Source organism: Gorilla gorilla, chromosome 22 (assembly GCF_029281585.2).
Source record: "Gorilla gorilla gorilla isolate KB3781 chromosome 22, NHGRI_mGorGor1-v2.1_pri, whole genome shotgun sequence".
In the NCBI taxonomy this organism is placed as follows: domain Eukaryota; kingdom Metazoa; phylum Chordata; class Mammalia; order Primates; family Hominidae; genus Gorilla; species Gorilla gorilla.
In genome coordinates, this window is record NC_073246.2 from 17,745,656 (window position 1) to 17,759,644 (window position 13,989).

The following is a 13,989-nucleotide window of genomic DNA, read 5'->3' on the forward strand; positions in this document are numbered from 1 at the left end:
AGAGATTATGTATTTTCCGAGTCATATATGTTCATTACTATCAAGTATGTGTATTGAAAATAAGTGTAATGTTACATCTTCACATAAATTCTAGTTTTAGGTTTTCAATTGCATGTGTACATTTCTGCTTAGTCATCACTCAGTATCATGACCGTTCATTTATGTATTCTTTGTTTTAAGCAGACTGAGAAATAGATAACATACAAAAAGCTTTTAAATTGGTAGTGGCTAGAGCCAGAGGTGCACAGATAATATTGAAAGTTAAATAAAGTATTTGTAGGTAGAACTAAGAGGATCTAGGAAGACTAGGAAAGATCTTATAAAGGAGGTAATAGCTGAAATAAACTGTTGAAGATTTGTAGGCAGGTCAAAGTGTTATTCCAAGTAAAGAGAAGTCTATGAGCAAGGGACAAATCTTCAATGATTTAGTGCCTTCTGTTATCTACACATGGTTTTATTTGGCTGAGTGTGATATAATAATAAATATTTGGTCTTTTTCCCTTGTTCCTTGCATGGAGCCCCTAAAGCCTTTGGAATTTACTCTCTAGTCTGTGCTAATCAGATGAGTGGCGTGGGTCTGGGTGTTTGGGGAGGAGAGGCTGTGTAGCTTCCACTTCAGGGTGGGTACTCTTTACCACTGTAGTTAGAGGGCAAGAACTTTCAACCCCAGTCCAGCATCCGGGGAGGGAAGAGGGGCTGCAGATTGAGCTCAGTCACCAATGGCCAATGATTTAATCAATTACACCTTAATGAAATCTCCAGTGCCGTGTGTGTGTGTGTGTGTGTGTGTGTGTGTGTGTGTGTGTATGTGTGTATGTATTTTTTTTTTTTTCTCCTTGAGACAGAGTCTCACTCTGTTGCCCAGGCTGGAGTGTAGGAGTGAAGTGGCACAATCTTGGTTCACTGCAACCTCCATCTCCCTGGTTTAAGCAGTTCTTCTGTCAGCCTCCTGAGTAGGCTGGACTACAGGTGCATGCCACCGCACCTGGCTAATTTTTGTATTTTTAGTAGAGATGGGGTTTCACCATATTGGTCAGGCTGGTCTTGATCTCCTGACCTCAGGTGATCCACCCGCGAAAGGCTCCCAAAGTGCTGGGATTTCAGGCATGAACCATTGTGCCCTGCCCCTTATATCCTTTTAATAAGTGTTCAGTAAATAGTAGTTCTATGATAATGCTCAGCGTATATGGTTAACTTTTTCCCCTAATTCTTTTTTTTTTTGAGATAGAGTCTCGCTCTGTCGCCTAGGCTGGAGTGCCGTGGCGTGATCACGGCTCACTGCAAGCTCCGCCTCCCAGGTTCACACCATTCTCCAACCTCAGCCTCCCCAGTAGCTGGGACTACAGGTGCCCCCCACCACATCCGGCTAATTTTTTGTATTTTTAGTAGAGATGGGGTTTCACCGTGTTAGCCAGGGTGGTCTCAATCTCCTGACCTTGTGATCCGTCTGCCTCCGCCTCCGCCTCCACCTCCCAAAGTGCTTGGATTACAGGCATGAGACACTGCGCCTGGCCCTTTTTTTCTCTTAAAACTATAGAATTACATTATTAATACACTGTTAGTATACAGAAATTGTTTTCAAGGAATTTGTATCAGGGTCCAGTGAGGAAAAAGAAAGGACAAAAAGTAGAACAAAGGAGATTTCGTATAAAGAAGTATTGACTAGGAACAGATGATTGGCTGCTAGAGGGTAAAGAGAACTCTAAAGTAAGAAATGAATTTGGGAGAGGCCCTTCAGAAGCCCCAAGACTCTGAGAGATTGGGTTCTTGTTGGAGAGGTTGTGAATGGAGCCCACTGGATGGCAGAGCAGTTTATAGAAGTGCTGTAGCTTGGGACATTCCTGCCAGTAGCTCTTTTGAAGTGGTGTAGAGTATGTGCTTTATCGTATCTAGATGAATGGAGTTTCCAAGAGACCATAGGACATATTATATAAGTAATTAGCATGACCAAAAACTGTATTTGCTTTAAAGAATTGTGACAAATATAACTGCTAGGAATTATATAGTATTCCAGTTTCAGAGTTCTACTTAGAGCACGTTTATTTTGTTTTATTAGTATAAGGGAGTTTATTTTTGGATTATAAGCTAATTAGGCAAACAAGTACAGAAACTAGAGATGCATAAAGATTTAATTGGACAAGAGAGCTATAATAGGAATCTGATTATTAGCATCAACAAGTTAAATACATATTTTATTTAAACTGCAGACATAGTGATTCAAGGATATGATTTGATTCATAAAAGTTTTGTTTACCTACTTGTTTTCCAGAATATAGACACTCTAATTTAAAAACAGACTGTGTTCCAAAAGATTTTGCAAGTTGGGTTTTTGGAACTGAAAATACATGTTCCCATAGAAACCATGTTTCCTGGTGTTGTGTTCTTATTTAGAAACATAACTCTGTGTGAACTTAGCTTATAGTGCTGAGTAACAGTATTTTTTGGGAGAAATACATTTAGAGTTTCTACTCATGATGTATTTATTTTATCTACTAATTAATAGGGATGGGGAATACTCTTTTACATTTTAATTAAAAAAACTTTTTTTAAGACAGAGATTTGCTCTTGTTGCGCAGGTTGGAGTACAATGGTGCAATCTCAGCTCACTGCAACCTCTGCCTTCTGGGTTCAAGCTATTCTCCTGCCTCAGCCTCCCGATTACAGGGATTACCGGCATGCGCCACCACGCCTGGCTAATTTTGTGTTTTTGGTAGAGATGGGGTTTCACCATGTTGGTCAGGATGGTCTCGAACTCCTGACCTCAGGTGATCTGCCTGCCTCAGCCTCGCAAAGTGTTGGGATTACAGGCGTGAGCCACTGCACCCTTTTTTTTTGAGATGGAGTGGCTGTCGCCCAGGCTGGAGTGCAGTGGCGTGATCTCGACTCACTGCAACCTCCACCTCCCGGGTTCAAGCGATTCTCCTGCCTCAGCCTCCTGAGTAGCTGGGACTACAGGCGCCTGCCACCATGCCTGGCTAATTTTTGTATTTTTAGTAGAGACAGGGTTTCACCATATTGGCCAGGCTGGTCTCGAACTCCTGACCTTGTGATCCACCCATCTTGGCCTCCCAAAGTGCTGGGATTACAGGCGTGAGCCACTGCGCCTGGCCCAGATGGGGAATACTCTTAAGGGTCATAAACATGATGCAGATATGGTTGAAAGGTTGGGTGACAGGTAGGAAAAAGGACTCTGTGGCAAGGGAGGATGGAAACTATCATTTATCTAGGACTAACTATATCCATTGTTCTTTGCTAGCTATTTCTCATAAAGTATCTCATTTCTTTTTTCTGGATTACATGAATGCTTAATGTTTTAGCTCTGGAATTCTATAAAAAGTAGGAAGAGACTTAAAATTTAGAATTCTTGGCATTTTTAAGCTTTAATGGAAAGGGTATACCTTCAGATTTATGTGCCCATAGAGGTATATGAATAATTTATTTTAATGCTAAAGTGCTGTTAATCCAAAAAGACTGAGAAAAGCTTCAATCTGTGACAGTAGGATATGCAGCATACCTGAACCATTTGTTACCCCCCAAAAACTTGAAAACCAGGATTAGTTGCCTGGTGAGTAATAAACAACTCTTCAAGAGAATGCAGGTTTTGGTCAGTAGGAGTTTTACTACTTGTCACAAATAAGGAGAATACTTGGAGTATTCTTTAGAGCATTGTTGCCTCTAGGGAAAGTGACAGGGAGGTTTTATGGGGTGATGGAGAGGGGAGAGGGTGTGACATCACATGTAGAGGAGGGGTCCCAGTGGTGCAGATGCAGTGAGTCACTGTGTCAGCAGGTAGGTCACGTGTTATGGTAATGAAGCTATAGGTCCCCCCAGGGTGCTGATTTTAGCATGATAATGAGGAAAGTTCACTTGGGTTCATCTGCATGTTGCGAGGGTCTGTCAGGAGCTGGCTCCAACTGACTAGGTGAGCTCATTCCTCACAGGGTTTGGGAAAAAACAGGTGGCAAGGTAGGAGGTTGTAAACAGGCCAGTTACTCAAGTTGATTAAATTCCTATAGTCCCGGGGGACCCTCCTTGTCTGCTTACACATTCATGGGACTGTCATATAGATTATTTGCAATAGGGAATTTCAGTAATATTATATTTTATACAAACCTTCAAGTGAGATTGACAGGACCAGAACTGGGAAATTCTAGATGGAATGTAGGAGTGTAGACAGTTTGCTTAGTAAGTGGGCCTGACTTATGTCATTTAGAAGAATTCTTCAATTTAGAAGAATTAGAAAATGTGCTTATTAGTTGGCCTGATATATGTATGCTTCTTGTTCCTGTATGAGAGGAAAAAAAAAAGACTTCTCTTTACCTTTCTAAGTTCTTTGGCTGGACTAGAAATTAAATTGACAAGAGGCAGATTAACAGGAGAAAACCCATTTTAATTACATAGGTACTTACAGGAGTCCCACAAAATAAGAGACTTGAAGAAGGGTCACATGATTGAAGCTTATGTAGCATCCAGAGCTACAAAAAGTGATAGGGGTTTGGGGCTTCTGGGAGGGGTGGCATCACAAGTTATGAGAGGGTGGGGGAGGAAATGTATGGTGAATAAAGGGTGTCTTGTGTAGATAAAAAGTCACTCAAGTAATAAAAGTTGTTGCAACCCTCTTGCTGATACAGATACTTTTTCTAATGTAGATTTCCTTTAAAAATGGATTTTTTTTTTCACAAAAGGACAGTTTTTCAAGGTTACTCTTGTGTCCACAGTTTCTCAAAATAACTACCTCAAAATATGCCAAAGAAGTATATTTTTGGGTGGCATATTCTAGTCGCCTGCAGTCTTATTTGGAGGTGGTGTGTCCTGAGCCCCAGCATTCCCATCTCCAATAATTAGTTAGTGCCTCTTTTCTGTGGATAAGCTTGTCTTGTGATATGGCTTGTTCCAGCTCACATCTGCAGGCTCTGCTGTATTCATTTATTCAGTCAATGTTGATTGCTTGCCGTGTGCCAGGCATCATATGTATGTACCAGGAGTGCAGTAATGAACGAATTATGGTCTCATTGATAAGTTTGAAATGATTAACATTTGGTGCCTAGCAGTGCTTTAGTGCACATGCTTCTGAAGTTTAAGAGTTCTTGTCGTCTTTGGATTTACCTTGTGATTAACCATAGTGTATTATTATAATTTGTGGTGAGTCTCACAGAAGGCACCTACATGTGCAGAGACCTTTGCATTATGAAGGAGAATGGTGTTTTGTAGACCCTGAATGAAAGAGAGGGAAGAGGAATGCCAGGGGGAAAGCAAAGCAAGATAATGCTGGGGACAGAGGTAGGGACTGTAGCATGCAGAGGTCCTTTAAGCTGTGAGGACTATACTATAGGAAAATTCCTCAGACAAGTCATAGAATATTACAGTTGAGGGAAATGAAAGATCCGGCTTACAGATTAACAAGAAAGACATGACTCAGGAGATTTTTTCTTCTTCTTTGCTTTCTAGCTATTTAGAGACTGGTTTGGACTTACAGACATGAAGGATGTGTTATGTACTTGAAATTCTTGGACAGTGAGTATTAGAGGTTTCTTATGGTAAGAGAACATGAGCTAGAGCAGTGTAGTGTTAGCAGGTAGATGCAGAGGTTTTTGCAAAATCAGGTGTGTGTGTGATTACTCACTTTAAAGACAGTATAATGAATTAATCCTGTCATTGACAGGTAACTTTGAAATGCCTACATTTGGTGCTTAGCAGTGTGTGTGATTCTGAAGTTTAAGAATGTCTTTGGAGTTTCTATCAGTTTTTTTTTTTTTTCCTCTGTTCTTAGAAAATTTGGAAGGTTTTTTTAGAGGTCATTCTAAGAGCTGCTCCCCCCGCCTTACACCTATCCCCAAGGATGGAAACCTTTGACTTTCTTTTCCTGAACCAAGTTTCATTTATATTTGGAAATTTAGCTGAAGGAGCCAAGGACTGACTTAATGAGTCACCCACAGCTTAACACAAACTGTTTTTCTCCTTTGTTGTCAGTGGTGCTTTAGTTTTCTCTTACCATTTTATAAGTATTTTACATCAACATAATAGTGGATTTTTGCACTGAGTTTTCATTTTTTATTGAATCTTTAATCTCCAATGTTAGATATCCTAGAGTTGAGAAAATATGGCAAGGACATGGAATTTGAACGACCAAGTTTCAACCCTGTCTCTGCACTTACTAATGTCTTGAAGTCTGTGTTAGCTGTGAAATGAGAGTAACTTTCTAGAGGGGGTGTGTGTGTATGTGTGTATTAAATGAGAGTATATATTGGAAACATTGGAAACAGTCTGGTATAGGGAAGTTTAAACCTTCACTCTGAAAGTTCGATTAATTGAGTGCTGAAATAAACTGACAGTAAACAGATTAGCAAGAGAAAGTGCATACAAATTTATTGACATGCAAGCATGGGTGGGAGCTACAAAAAAAAAATGAGGCTGTAAAAAGGGCCAGATGATTGAAGCCTGAATCACCTCTTCATAAAGGGAGAAGTGGAGGATGCAGGCAATTTTAGAGGAAGAGTAAATGATTTCAAGGGGAGATGAGCGTGCCTGAAGAGCAGACAATGACCTGGAACAAAATTCTGGGCTCTGGGAGAGATGGTGGCAATTTTTTGGGAAGGTGAGGGGCAGAACTGTACTGCAAACAAAAGTTGTCTTTGTTATATAGATAAAGTCTCTGAGGTAAGAAATAGCCCTTAGAAGAATAGTCAAAAGAATAGGTGAAAAGTCTGTCTGGGTACGGTATGCCCAGGGGCATGGCAATTTTTAGTTTTCTTTCCTGCTATAGGAGTTAATCTTCTCTGGTTTATATAGATTCCAGGGAATTATCCAAGACAGTTTCGTTCCTTTTGGATGAACGTCCCTCAGTCAGATAAGGGAACTTCAGAGAAAACCTCTCCCTGTGCTTCGGAAGGGAAAACGGGGAGGCAGGAGAATGTTGGAGAGAGACCTTGCTTCTGAGTCCTTTCAATTGCTTTTGTTCAGAGCACTCAGCAAGCCAGAATGCCATACTTTGGGGCATTATTTTCGTAACCTCAACATTAATATACAGCAAGAGTATAATAAATTCATATTTTCTTTCCTTGTCTTGGGCCAGTGATCCCTTTTTCTGCATCCTCAAAAAGTTATACTGATGTTAAATATGCCCTCTTTACTGAAACAGATTTTAAAAATACCCAGCATTAAGTGGGGTCACCTGAGAAGGGTAAGAATTTCTATGAAACTCTCAGATTTTTAATTTATATTGAAATTACCAATATTTCCTTATACCTGAAGTGCATAGTACTGTATTTTACACATAGTAGACACTTAAGGATGTTATTGTGCAGTAAAAATAACAGGAAGGAATCTGAAGACTTGTAGGTAATCTTGACTTCTTTGCTTATTAATTTTTGTGGTGTTTGCAAGTAACTGAATCTCTTTGGACATTGCATCTTGCCCCTTTGGTTTAGCAGTGGGAAGAGGTTGAACCGACCTCCCTATACTTAACTAGAGAAAAAAAATCCATACAAGGAGCATCTCAGAGCCCAGAAAAGGAGCTCTAGATATGGAAGTGGATTGGATGGGAACCACCTTGGATTTGGAATTGCTGGTCAAGGAGAGGACCATGTTTAGGACATTTCCAGTTGAGGATCAGGGCGTATCACAGATCAGAAGTTTCATAAATGGGAAGGTACAAACCTTGAAAAACAGACTAGGGTCTTAATCACAACAGAAATGGCAACAAAACCACCACATAATTGCAGGAAATGAAGGTTCAGGGTTTCAAATACAGGAAAAACACGACTAGAAGATGCCAGTAACAACGGGAAAAAAACTTTGCAAATGAGGTGGCTTCTTTAACTTAAACTTGGGATTTTTCTCATTGCTCACCTCTTCCCATTTCTCTCTACCTAGGTTTAGCTAAGAAAATTCTTTCACTTTTTTTTTTCTTTTCCACCTGGCCTTCTCCCCGATCACCAGTTCTTTTCATTGTTTCATTTTCAGTCAAGATTTATGAAAACATGAACCATACTAGAGATACACCTGATTTTTTTCTAGGATATTTGTTTGAATTTATAGTAAAAGATAGAACAGCAAAATAACAGTTTCAAAGACCTTGCTCTTCTCCATAATATACTCAGTATTCTTATTGCACTTTATCAAACCACCATAACAAACCACCTCAAAACCCAGTGGCATACCAAAATATTGTCACTCACACTCACAGATTTGCTGGTTGGCTGGGTTGACTTTTTTCACATGTGCCTCATTCTTCTTAGGCAAGTGGGCTACCAAGTCATGTTCTTCTTAAGCAGGTTGCAGAAGTTCAACTGGGCTAGCCCAGAGATGCAGGTAGTTTCATGTCTGCTTGCATGCTGGCTGCTAACATGCCATTGGTCAAATCCCATCATCCATGACGAAAGGAAATACATCATGTGTGAGGAAGTAAAAGTGGCAAAGGGTATGAATACAGGGATGGGAGAATTGGGAGGCTAGCATAGGCAGTGTAATCTTTTCTGGGATTTATATTCGTGTTTGTATTTTACTTTGTGGTTATTAATTTGTGTATATACTATTTTGTATTCTGCTTTAACGTAATATGATTTTGTAAGGAAAACTTCTGTATAGATTATATATTTTTCACTTAAATAGTTGTATGTTTAACTGAGACTCTGCTTCTAAGTTGATCTGCATCAAAATCATTTGAAGTGCTTATTAAAATGCAGATCCCTAGACCTTAACCCAGACCCTCTGGAATCAATCTCTGGGGATGAGGCCTGGACATCTTCATTATTAACCAACTCATGGAGTCATCCTTCTGTACATTAAAGTTTGAGAACTACTTTCTTAATGGAAGGACATGTATTTGTATTAGTCTGTTCTCACACTGCTATAAGGACATACCTGAGACTGAGTGATATGGTTAGGCTTTATGTCCCCAACCAAATCTCATCTTGAATTGTAGTTCCCATAATCCCCATGTGTCATGGGAGGGACCAGGTGGAAATAATTGAATCATGGGGGCAGTTTCCCCCATCCTGTTCTCTTGATAGTGAATAAGTGTCACAAGATCTGATGATTTTATAAAGAGCAGTTCCCCTGAAGATGCTCTCTTGCCTGCCACCATGTAAGATGTGCCTTTGCCCCTCCTTCACCTTCAGCCGTGATTGTGAGGCCTTCCCAGCCATGTGGAACCATGATTCTGTTAAATCTTTTTCCTTTATAAATTACCCAGTGTATTAGTCTGTTCTCATGCTGCTAATAAAGACATACCTGAGACTGAGTAATTTATAAAGAAAAAGATGTTTAATAGACTCACAGTTCCACATTGTCAGAGGCCTGACAATCATGGCAGAAGGGAAGGGAGAAGCAACGGTGCATCTTACATGGTGGCAGGCAAGAGAGCATGTGCAGGGGAACTTTCCTTTACAAAACCATCAGATCTCATAACACTCACTATCACAAGAACAGCATGGGAAAAACCCGCCCCCATGATTCAATTACCTTCTACCAGGTCCCTCCCATGACACATGAGGATTATGGGAGCTACAACTCAGCGTGAAATTTGGGTGGCGACACAGCCATTTTTAAATTTTTGTAATTAATGGCCATCAACACTTGTACAAATGACTGATTTCCTTGGGTACTAAGTAATTTTTCTCTGAGCCATGATTGAATAATTTTCAGTTGAGGAAAATAATACTTTATATATGAAATCAGATTTGGAGTGCTGGTAGCAGTGACATTACAGACTTATAAAAATTATAAAGGATTTTATATTAACTAAATGAAGACATTGAATTGAATAAAGATAATTTCTGTAAAACTTTTATGCCTTTAATTCATAATGTTGGGTATTGCATGGCTTAGTCATGATTCCATTGCTATTTATTGGTAATTTTCTAAATGAAAGTAGTATAAACCAAAAAGTATCCTAAGACAAGTCTCAATCAATTTAGAAAGTTTATTTTGCCAGGGTTAAGTACGTGCCTGTGACACAGCCTCAGGATGTCCTGACAACATGTGTCCAAGGTGGTTGGGGTACAGCTTGCTTTTATACATTTTAAGGAGACATAATATATCAGTCAATTCATGTAAGATTCACATTGGTTCAATCTGGAAGGGAGGGACAACTCAAGGTCTGGTCACAGGGTGGCTTCCAGGTCATCGGTAGATTTGAATATATTCTGATTGGCAATTGGTTGAGTTATTATCAATAGAAAGGAATGTCTGGGTTAAGATAAGGGGTTGTGGAGACCTAGGTTTTATCATGCAAATGAAGCCTCCAAGTTGCAGGCTTTAGAGAGAGTAGACTGATAATGTTTCTTACCAGACTTAAGGTCTGTGTTTATGTTAATCCTGGAGAGGTATACTGAGGCATTTCTACCCCCCACTTCCAGTCATGGCCTGAACCAGTCTTTCAGGTTAAATTTTAGAGTGCCTTGAAGCTTCAGATTTTATTTTTGGTTTACGGTATAAAAACTGATAGGTTTAAAGATAATTTTATTTTTCTCAATTCGGCTCTGTAATTTTGGCAGTTCTTTTATTCATCCATTTTGATACTTCTTGGCATTTTATATGACTTTGTTTGTGTACTTTATTATGTGTTTTATTTTTAGGTAGCTTGGTTATCTCAGTTCTGTAAAAACATTTTTATGGAAGTGAAATTCTTTGGTGGCATGGCAGACACTGCCAATGCCTATCCAATGAACATAATTTTCTTTTTGATTGCAGAACCCTGATTTCATTTTCACAGCAGCCTTTGCTCACCCAAAAAATTCATTTCCCAATCTCCTTTGCAGCCGTGAGTGGCCATGCAACTGTGTTGTGCTTTGTGAGGCTTTTATAAGTGGAAGTTTGTAGGTGGGGCTTGTTAAAGAAGTCTCATTCATTTGGGAGACACCTTTTGTCCTTTGCCCTTCTCTTTATCCTACCTAGAACTTGGACAGGTTGATGGAGGAGGAGACCATGCAGTGACAAACATTCTGATGCATGTTCCACATAAAGACTTGATGTTGGGTGTCCTTACTAGGTCTGGACTGCCCATTGTGTCTTCTAAGTTAGAAAAGAAAGACACTCCAGAGTATTGAAGCTGCTGTTTAGTTGGGAATCTGTTACATGTAGCTGAATATAGTTTCTGTCTAATACATATGATTTCTGTAAAAGATATTTGGGCTGCAATATCTCTTAAACCTTTCATGTAATTTGTTTAGGACTTTTTAGACTTCTGAAAATATATATTTTATACATAAATTGTCAAGCATGTTTTGAAAATGCACATTTTACAATTTGATGTCAACAAAGCTGAATGCAGAACATTTTAAAACTTTTTATTTTGAAATTTCAAATTTAAAGTTGCAAGACTTAGTACACAGAACTTCCATAACTTTTTTTCTCCCCAAACCATTTGATAGTAAGTTGCAGGCATCATGCCCCTTTACCACTTAAATCCTTCAGGATATATTTCCTAATAAAAAAGATACTCTCTTACTATACTGGAGTTATCAAATTCAAGAATTTAATATTAATGAAATGTCATTACTAAGCTGTGCATATTTATATTTCTCCGGTTGTCTCAACAATATCCTGCATAACATTTGGTATGGGATGCAGTCAGCTCCCCCTTTGGCTCACATGCTTCTTTAGTCTCCTTTAGGGTGGAGACTTCACCTGCTTTTCATGGCATAGACATTTTTGAAGATGATAGAATAATTATTTTTCAGTGTCCTTCAGTTTGGGTTTGTGTGATGCTTCCTCAAGATTAGATTTCGGTTGTGCATTTTCGGCAGGGCTGTCTCACAGATTATAGAGTGTCAGGAGGCACGCACTGCCATTTTATCCTATTATTGGTAATACTAACTTTGATCTCTTGGTTAAGGCAGTGACTGTCAGGGTTTACACTGTTGTTACAGTAGGTAGCTAGTCAGACATGAGCAGGGCAGAAGGGGGCCTCCCCCCCAGGAATGTCAGGCAACCATTAGGCGGTGGTCAGGCTGTTATTAACCGTCTCTCTGAAATAATAATTGGTCGCAGCCAGTGCCAGGGAAAGGCAGTCTCCCAATAGATAGAAACAACTGAAACTGGTGATTAGCAACTTCCTGATAAGATTCCAGGATTTGAGTGAATGGGCTCAAGCATATATGCACTAAGAGGCAAAACGGTGGAGTTTAACTGACATATGACCTTTGTTTAGGAACACCCAACTGCTAAGGGAAAAACGCCTTAAGTGAGCACATGCACAATTTCAGTAAACACACTGTGCGTGCAGCCCCTCCCCAGTGCTGGCAGGCCACTGCACCTGTGGACAGCCATCCTGTAGGAAGAATCAGGGGAGAAGAAATGCAAACCCTGGAAGCATGCCAGTGTATAAAACCCCAAGTCAAAGGTCAGCTGTTCACTTGATCTTTCAAGTTGCCCGCTTGGCCCCCTTCCAAGTGTACTTTACTTCCTTTCATTCCTGCTCTAAAGCTTTTTAATAAACTTTCACTCCTGCTCTAAAAACTTGCCTTGATGTCTCTCTCTGCCTTATGCGCCTTGGTCACATTCTTTCTTCTGAGGAAGCAGGAAGTGAGCTTGCTGTAGACCTGTACAGGTTCGCCACTGTTAACACAATAAAGTTATTCTTTCTCCCTTTATAATTTGTGGAAGAGAATTTATAATGATGTAAATATTCTGTTCCTGATCAAACTTTCATTCAGTAGTTTTATCATCCATTGAAGATTCCTGACTGAATTATTGCTGAGATAAATGTGAAACATCTTTTTAAAAAAGATTTCAATAGATCCTATTCTGTTGACTAGGTTTGCTTTTCCTATCATATCCGTTGTGATTTTTTATTTCATGGTACTGTTCTATAGTGTTGGGAACTTCAAGGAACACAGAGATGTAAGGAGGAAGTTGGTTTTTATTTAAGGGCCATCAGGGGAGAGTTTGATAGTGAAATCCTATCTCTACCTCTTTTCCCCTCCAGTACGATGCAATCAGTTTTATAGGCCAATAGCATATAAAGAACTGAAGCAAATGGGGGCAAATGATCTATTCAATTTAGAATCTTTTATGACAGATTGGACAGTGAAATGATCTTCTTTTTAAAGTAGATCTGAAAATCTCCGTGGTATAATTACCCACCGAGTTATGTCTTGCCGAAAGCATGTCTTTTCCAAAGGTGTTTCTCTCCTTGTGCTTACCGTCATGGATAAGGCCCCTTTTCTTGTTAGGTGGCATAAATGAGGGGATGAAGAAAAGGACAGAAACTGCTAATTCAGTAAGACTTATTGGGGAGTAATGTAGAGAAGTTACCTTTTCAAAACATGAGAACGAAATAAGGGTTCTCCACAGCATGATTCATTCTTTCTAAAAAAATGAAGTTGTTTGGCCTTTCTCAAGTTCTTTTTCCTTTTTTACTCTGGTTTACCTTATTCTGTTTTTTATTTGTTTTGGAAAACCACAGGTGATTTGTTTTCTTTTCCTAGTATATTTTCAGAGTTGAGAATATAATGATTTTGGGTTTTTCCTCCCTCTAGCACCAGCAGACGTTTTTGAATCAACTGAGAGAAATTACGGGGATTAATGACACCCAGATACTACAGCAAGCCTTGAAGGTATGGCCTCTGTTTTATGATATACAGTTTGTGGTATATGCTCATCTCTAGTGCGTATTATATTTGATAGTTGATTTTTTTTTTTGGTTATACCATGTGGTAGTTTCAGAGATACAGGAATGGACTTTGTAAAGTAAAATCCTCAATTAACACACTGCAGTTTTGAGGATGTTAGCTTTCAGCAGTCTGATGTCCATGATACCTTAGAGTGACAGATAATCTCTTTCTATATATGAAATGCTTTTTGTGCAAGATAGTGGGATGTGAATCCTAATTCTAATGGATGGTTTTACTTACGAGCTCTGATTTTAGAATGAGGGTTCAAGGTGGGGTGTATTAGAGGATGAGGTGTAAGAGAAGGGAAAAGTAGAAAATTAATAGAAGGCTGAAAACTTACATTTTTCTTCTCCTGAGAAGCAGAGATATAAAT

At 39.3% G+C, this 13,989-nt stretch overlaps 1 protein-coding gene across 1 annotated transcript in view; it reads left to right on the plus strand.

Annotated features, from left to right (window-relative positions):
* Positions 1–13,989, plus strand: part of LOC101144968 (ubiquitin carboxyl-terminal hydrolase 25) — a 141,728-nt gene that overhangs the window by 18,961 nt on the left and 108,778 nt on the right. Inside the window, exon 2 of the mRNA XM_063702605.1 lies at positions 13,482–13,559. The gene's annotated coding sequence lies outside the window, so the exon portion shown is untranslated. The remainder of the gene's footprint in view (positions 1–13,481; positions 13,560–13,989) is intronic.